This window comes from Kryptolebias marmoratus, linkage group LG13 (genome assembly GCF_001649575.2).
Source record: "Kryptolebias marmoratus isolate JLee-2015 linkage group LG13, ASM164957v2, whole genome shotgun sequence".
NCBI lineage: Eukaryota > Metazoa > Chordata > Actinopteri > Cyprinodontiformes > Rivulidae > Kryptolebias > Kryptolebias marmoratus.
This window is the reverse complement of record NC_051442.1, coordinates 22215687-22224554: the sequence shown is the minus strand read 5'-3', so window position 1 is coordinate 22224554 and position 8868 is coordinate 22215687.

The window sequence follows — 8868 nt, the reverse complement described above, 5'->3', positions numbered from 1 at the left end:
TCTCCATATTCTCATCTGAGCAACATCAGAGTTACTATGTGAATGTAATGGGCCTTTAAAAAGTATTCACCCCCTTTGATGCTTTCTGCTTTTTTTGCTGTCATAAATCAACCGTGATCAATAACAATTGTCTCTCTTTACAAAAAACAAAACAAAATAAGTAATACCAATCAAATAAAATATGTAAAATAAGTAACTGCATAAATATTCACCCCCTTTAAAGTGACTGTCCTAATTCAATTAAGTGAAAAGATTATTGAAAATTACACATCAGGGGATGGATTCAAAAGGATCTCCAAGGCCCTAAACGTCCCCAGGAGTTCTGTTAGTTCCATCATCAGGAGATGGAAGGAATATGGGACGTGTAAATCTACCAAGAGCAGGACGTCCTCACAAACTGAGTGACTGTGAAGAAGGAGAATAGAGAGAGACCACCAAGACACCTGGGAGCTCTCTGAAGGAGCTCCAAGCTTCAGCAGGTCAGATGGAGAGACTGTATATTTAACAACTGTTAATCAGGTTCTTCACCAGTCTCAGCTTTATGGGAGAGGGACAAACAGAAAAACACTGTTGAAGAGAACTCAGAATAAACCTTGACATGAGTCTCTAAACAATGTAGGCAAACTAATGGAGATTTAATACGAGTTTTTACTATGATCTCGAACAATCTAACACACTTGGAACAATCTAGTTCAGAGTGTGTTTGAATAGGGGCCACTCTATGTATCCAGCAGGGTTTATCTTGTTACAACTGCAGGATCACGCTCCAGAATAACAGAGATTAGGAGGAATCATTACAAAATGCTCATTTGTTCTGAGTGCAATCAAATTATCCAACACTTTGTGGCAGCTTTAAAAAGTTATAATTATAAATAGATGCAATACTTAAATTTACTCTGGTCTATGATTGAACAACAGACAAGTTTGCCAGTTTGCATCTTAGGTATACTCTCCAACTGAGGCAGATTTTGTCTGTTTGGGGTCTAATGCGAAGCACAGGCATCAGGGCCCTCCACTTCCTTAGCGTGCCATAATTTTAAAGCCATATTTATTGTTTTTTCAAGCTGTTATTCAAGATGGCTGGTGCAGCTTACAGTGTTACAAATGGCTAGAACTCAGTCCGTATTTTCCAGATATAGAGCTAAAGTTTGGCGTGGTAGTAGCTGAGAGTCATTCCTATATGGAATGCTAGGACTTTAGTTTCACTTAACCCAAAGATGCTTCCAGAAAGTTTTTAAAGGGGGTAGCCAGATGGCCAGATGGGAGCCACTGATAATCTTGGGGTGGCACACCAAAACCAAAAGCCAGAAAATAATTTTTTTTAACGTCCTTTTGGACAATATCTTTTTTTTCTTTTTTTTAAACACAGAATAAACACATTACCAGCACAAAGGAAAAAAAATAAAATAACACCCAGCTGTCAGTTTATTAGATATTTTATGAGGCCCCTAGTATCGTCAGGATCAAGGTAACTGCGTACCTTTGCTAAATGATAAGTCCTCCTCTGCTCACCAAGACAGCACCTATGGGTGTGAAAACAACAATGCAGCTGGTGGCAAATCACTAAAATATGTTCCTTACTGAGCAGAAGCTAAAGTGTAAAGAGCAAAATGTAAAACTATCCAAAACAATAAACACCCTAGATTTAACATAATAGCTAAGTTTAAAATACATCACTAATATAGACATAAAGAAAACATTTCTATTTGGAAAAGTATAAATTCTGCAGGAAAAAATGGTCTTTGTCACTGCTATATTATTATACTGGGTGTGTTTAGTACATGTTGCTCCATGTCTAAATACAGTAAAAGTTTAGAGCCACAGAAGCCACTAAAATAGACACAGTATGAACAAAATACACCTGATCTCTCAGTTTATGTATTTTATGCAATGGTTCTGCTGAAGACGTGATTTTTAGTATTTACTTTGAATTTGCCCCCAGTGACCTTTTTGTATTAAAAATTATTTACAGTCTGCAACTGTCTGTTGCACTTTGTATCTGATGTAATTCTCCCCAAAACTAATGTCACATATCCAGTGGGACCAAGCCAAGATTCCTAACAAATTTTGGATAAAAAATTGATTGTACAGTCCTTGACATGAAGCTGCTGTTGAGAAACATCTGTAAACATCAGTAACACAGATAGGCAGTTTTACAGTACAGTCGTAATAACTTTTATTCCTTTGGCTATTTGGCTGCTTTCAGTGGTTCTGAGTTGATGTGATGAGTTCAAGTGCTCAATAGACAGCTTGTTTTTTCTGACCTGTTAAGACAAATTGATCTAACATATGACACATTCTTACATAAGTCATGTTGTGTACATCGTATCTATACAATCTCAAATTATCTACCCATGTGACTTTGTTATCGAGCACACCTCCTGTTTGTGTTCTATGTTTCAGGTTCTAAACAGGTTTGCTCCAGCAAAACCTTTCACATCTCAACTGTGATTCAGGCTGGAGCTGCTGCCGAATTCATTCTGGAGTCATGTCATTTAGAAATCTATGACTCGTGCCAAATAATATACAAGGCAAAGTTCACAGACAGCCTTATCATCTGGGGTTTCGATGCTGAACGTTTATTACGCCATTTAAATTAAACAAAACATATGTCTATTGTTTGATGTCTTAGTTACAGATTCAAATGATTTTTAATACAAATATCAATAATTTATATATACATATATGAGTATATATATATATTCAATGAGTCAGGGAAGCAGAACTCCATTTAGGTTTTGTTTTCTTAAAAGAAAAAATAAGATAAGATATGCTGCAGGATTCCATGAACATTGTGTATTCTTTGTACCTTGCTCAGTGTCTTGAAAAATAAGTCAATAATGTTACTTTGACCTTTTTTTTTCCACCTGAATTGAGTTTGAGACCAAAAAGTCGCCAGCTGTTAGAAGCTGACCTCAGTGTGATCTGTTGTAATAATGTTCCCCTCTTTATCAGAAATTAAATAATTGCAGAGCCTCTGAACGTGTTTCTCTGATGATTTTTTTTCTTCTTTTTTGCATCAGACTTCTGCTGTTTCTTTCAGTCAGCATTTTTATTAAGTCCAGCACTAACTGTGTTGTAAGGATCATTTTCCAGTCTGTCAGTCATATTATGTGGCAATATCAGAGCAGTGCAATCTCATATAAAGAGTTCCTGCCAAAGTTCACAGACAGCCTTATCATTTGGAAATCTCATCCAAAAATAAACTCTGAACTTTCAGATGTGGTAAAGGAAAAATCCAAATCACACACACACGCATTACTCTCTATTAATCAGATGTGTCAGTTTGTGTACCTGAGATAAAATGGACTTATTTCCATGTTTTAATAACCCACACAGCATCAGAGGTTTAATAACACTTATTAGAGGTCTTACTTTGGCAAATATACTTCTGTAATTTATTGCCTAGAGTTCAGTGTGACACCATGAGATGGTTAGCATAGCATGCTACTGTCACACTGTTTTGTAATTTAATACATACGAATACAATTAATACATCCTTCATACAAAATGGGAAGCAGTGATGTATATGACATATGTGTAACATTTTTGATGTGTTCCCATTACATATTGAGTATGTATTAGGTCAAAGGGTGGGAAAGTTACAGAGTACTACAGTAAGCACAGCATCCGCTACGCTGATGTGGTGTAACCATCTTGATGCTTTTGCTGGTGTGGTGCTTTGTTTATACGTGACGTTTAACTTGTTACGACTGCAGGATCGTAACAAGTATGGAGGCACACTTTAATACCACTCACATCCGGGCACGCTCCCTTGCAAACTTTTAGGTACAGGTGGGGTAATTCTCTGAGGAGTTCTACTAAATTAGATTTATTCGATGATTGACCTTAGATTTGTTTAGTTGTAATGATTTGTATGTATGTAAATATTTATTGGTACCATTTATTGTTTTGGTGTTAGGTTTTTGGTGAATAATGTTTATTTCTTATTTTTTTGATTACCCATTTTCTTGGTCTGTCCGGTGAAATTGTTTAGGGTTTAAAAGCTAGCTTCTTGCTGTCAAAGAAGGTGTGGTGTTGGTTCAAATGTGACCTGCAATACTTATATAAATCCACCTCAACCTCATTTGTTGTCATACCTCCTTTTAAACATTGAACCTCTGCCAGTCAAAGTGACACTCGGCTATATGAGCACAATAAAGGAAAAGTGCAATTTAACGCTGAGAAAAGATGTTTTTTCCAGGGTTGGCAGGGAGGAGAACGGAGATGTTTTTGTTTCTTACTGAAAGTCACTTTTTTCACACATCTTTGATTTCTCTCAAACACACATGGAGCTACTGTACATCTGTCTTCTTGTGACTTTCAACAAGGATGAAGATGTTATATTTGCTGATTTGTGGCTGCAGTTGTACAGTATATTCTAGTATATTCTTCCTGTTGCTTTTGTATATACTGTATATACAGTAATATTGAGAAAATATTTAATAGTATGCAAAACATTGCATTCAGTGTTTTATTCTTAACCTTTAGGGTACAGTAACTGTACAAAAATAGAAAAAAACAAAGTTCAATGAAAAAAAAGACGAAAGAAAACTCAAGTAGATTACAAATTAGCAGAGAGTAAGTTTCATTCTCTGGAAAGCAAAGTAAAGGTTATTGAAATTCATTTATAATAATCTTTGATTAAGTTTTATTTATTTTTTGTTGTTCCAATATGATTTTGCAAACTAATTTGAACCCATGACTGTGTTTCAGAAATCATCAGATCTTGCACAAAGTCCCAAACCCCAGATGTCAGATTAGATGTGTGCAACAAGACAATTTCACACAGTCTGTTTGAGCCCAGAGGCGTTTATTTTGTATTGGGACAGGCTTCTGTATTGTGCAAGAACTTCTAATTACATTTCCGCAAATTTGTAATTTTCCTTAACTGTGATTTCCTTTCTTTCCATTTTATTATACCCTTTCAGAACTTGGGTTTTTAAAGAAACCTAATGATAGTACTAACAGAACTTCCAGAGTACATCATTTGATAAAAAACTATAAATTTTAACTTTCATACCTAAATGAAAAGTTATTTTCTCCAAATCTACTCTTTGTGGTGTTTTTATTAAAAAGAAAAAAAAAATTGTTGCAGAAATGAAAGAAATCTTTTCATTCCCTTATTAACCCTTAACAGGCAAGTGACATATATATCTGATTCCTGAATGGGTAATCTGAAAAATGAACTCTGTAATGTGGCTAAATGCAGAAGTAGGAATGCAATTTTACCCACAAACAACTTCTAGCAAATGTATTTCACAGGGTTAAAACAACTCAATCTCAAAATGTCATAGCGATTCATTAAAATACTTTTAGCTAAAGCTTTACACCACAGTCAGTTTCCCATTACAGTTATTTTTGGATGGAAATATTATGAAATATCTGCCAGAAGCTTCACTGGAGTGATACAGCTAGCTGCTGCTGCCCTTATTTCACTTGTAAAAAAACACCAAATCTTATAAAAATTGGTGCTAGTATAAGACCTATAAAATAGTGTTGTGTGAAAGGACCCAAAAATGAAGACTTAAACACAGACATTAAGTGAAAATTGTAATAAATCAAACAAAAAACTGACAGAGCAGCAAAACAGTTACCACAGATGACAAAACCAACAGGGATCACACAGGGAACAGATGATAAATGCAAACAGTGTGATGACACAAAGCCTGAAGGTGAACCGAAAGCATAAGTATGCTGGGAGACGAGATTACTGACTGAGTGCAGCTAAACCTAAAGAGCAGATGAAGGACGAGTGTGAATGAAGACAAGGCTGACTGAGAGAACTGTGGCCAATGCCAGGGAGGATCAAAGTAACAAAAAACATGTTGAACACAAAAAGTGCGGATGGATTTTGATTGGCACAATAGTAGCTGAAAGCTAAGATTAGCACAACCTAAAAGCTCAAATTAGCAAAACAGCAGATCAATCTAAAATAAGCAAAACTATAGCTAAAAGCTAAAAGTAGAAAAACGATGTCTGAAAGCTAAAACTAGCAAAAATGTAGCTGTAAGCTAAATTAGCAAAACCATAGCTAAATGCTAAAACTTGCAAAATCATAACTAGAAACTGAAAGTAGCCAAACAGTAGCTATAAGCTAAAATTGTCAAAACAAAAACTTAACAAATAAAATAGGCTAAATTTGAAAAATCCTTATTAATTTTAATGAAACCCCAAAAGGTAAACAAACTTTAACATTACAAAAAATATAAAAGTTACAAATACTAAAAGTCATAGCACAAATCTGCTGAATGAGCTGGGTGTTTTCATATGTGAATAGTTAGGTTGCTGAAAGTACACCGGAGTTTTGTTAAAAGCCGAAAAACATACAGAAAAAACTATAAAACTGGAAAGCAATAGTGTAAATGCTGACTCAGCATTCACACAAGAAACCATGGCTAAATAACAATCAGTTTTAATACATAAACTGAAAACAATTACAAAAATCCTAGGATCATGAAAACTGTTATCAAATATTTGAGATAGAAGGTGTTTCATGACGGCAGCAATCTGCGTTAGTCATTACCACGTTCAGACTAGCTGTTAGTCTGTCTGTTTAGTCAGAATTAAACTCTTTGTCCAAACTGAAGTCGTTCAAAGAGCTATCAGCCGATAAGAAAATAATTCATCAAACCATTTATTTAACTTTTGTACTGAATTGTCATATCCTGAAAAAAAATCATTAAAAAGTACACAACAACATGAAGTCAAGCAGAAAAACACTTGTTTTATGTGAAATCACCCACTGAATTACCTGTTCTGTCACTGGGAGATTATTTCATCTTTTTATGTAGGAACAAGCTGACTGAGTCAAGTCCACACAGGGTCCTGTTCATCTTCTGTGTTCTGACAGAGCTTCCAACTTTCAGCACTGCAAGACTAAAGTCCCGTTCACACTGTGAGATTTAAAAAATCATAATGGACTTGAAAATGTCACTAAGTGAGTTTGATATTACAACATTCAAAAAAGGTTAAAAAACAAAAACAACTGGACTTCTATTCTGTAGAAGTTTTTTCTATTTGTAAGCTCTCCTAACAATAGGATAGCGAGAACTATTTGCAAGCTATCCAGCTTACATCAAATCTCAGCTTTAAAAGCTCAACTCCACACTCTCTTTTTCTGAATTGAGAAAGCTCCTCGGATGAGAACTGAAACGTCTTCAACTACAGAATAGAAGTTCAGTTGTTTTTTTTTAACCTTTTTTGAATTTTACCATGGTCTGGATGACTGAGAATCTACACCAGCAGATATTACAACATTTTAACAATAACCTGTCACATTGCAGTATATGATTTATTAAATTCCAGACTGTCTAATTTTTTGCTTTTGCATCATTCATCACAAATATTAGACAGAAATATCAGTCCAGCAATGAATGGAAAGCAAATGCTGGCATTAATGTTCTTTTTCTCAGACTCTAAAACAAGGTGGACAGACAAGTGTGGACACACTCATGGCTGGGAGAAACACATCGGTTACAGGGGTGCCATCGAGGAGAGGCCAGGGGGCCATGAACCCCCATCCCCCGTAAGTTAGCTGTTTGGGATTAGTAGAACCTCATAAACATTTAAAAAAAAAAAACAGTTTTTGAACACTTAGTGGTTCAAAACATAAATATGTATATTAAAAAATAACAGTACAAAATAGACATTAAAAGCTAGCCTTTCTGAATAAGAACAACAGGTCAAACTTAACAATAATAAAATAATATAGCACAGGAAGCCAATGAAGTAGTAAGCATATTTTATTGAATAATAATGTAAGAGAACCTGTGCTGTTTTTTAATTAGTAACTTCAACTGTAAAGTAAACTGAAGTAGGCCTATATCAGAAGGCAATTTCGTTACTACAGTACTGGATTATTCTTTTCAAATAGCCTATCTATGACAACAGCAAAATAAAACTCCTAAAATTCTGTTGAGGCTTTTGGTTTTAGTGGGCCATGCCATGAGTACCAGTGGTCCCCATCTGGGCACCCCTTTAAAAGTTTTCTGGAGGCATCAAGTGCTCCAAATGGACCGAAACTCTCCTGTAGGCAGTGCCAGCACCTCTAAATTATTGTTCGGAGTGTACTGTCACTTTTTATAGTGTACCACCACTTCTCTGCCAATACTCAGCGCAAGTGTCACCAACTGTGAGCTATGACTGATTCATATAAACTACCATTACCCACAGGACATCGATTGAAATAATTCAAGTCTTAGTCAAACAAGATGTGATTGTTTAACATGAGAGTGGAGCAACAGATCCAGGTACTTAACTTCTGCAATGCTCCCATGCTTTTGAGGAGTTAAAACAATCCCTCTGCTTTGACTGGCAGGGAATGAAACGCTTGATGTTTTTGCTAAAAAAAAAAAAAAAAAAAAAAAACATTCCAATAAAACTACAAGATCACTTTGTGTCAAGTTTGGTGGGTGGATGGTAGGTTTCAACCCAAATGCAGCCAGACAAGGAGCTTCAAAAGAAAATCTAATTTATTTAAAACAACAAAGCGAACACAAAGGCTGACGTAACAGCAACAAAAAATAAGTTAAAAAAAAAAAGCCTTCCAAGTCTAGAATTGCAATAACTCAAGGAACGAGACACAAGGAAAACCAGCCAGCACATAAAAGTGACAATGAACCAGTGGGAACATGAAGGAGATGAACAGGTTTTAAAAGCTGAGGGTGATTTGTAAGTGGACACAGGTGACTGATTAGAAACGAGGGACAGGTGTGAGTGGCGAGACAGGTTGGCAGGTAATGAGCAGAGGAAAAGTGAATGATGACAAGAACACAAAGGCCACAAGGAACAAAAACTATACAAAGACTTTTAACATGAAACTAAACAAGAAATAAAACAGAACTATAGAAATACAAAACAATAAAC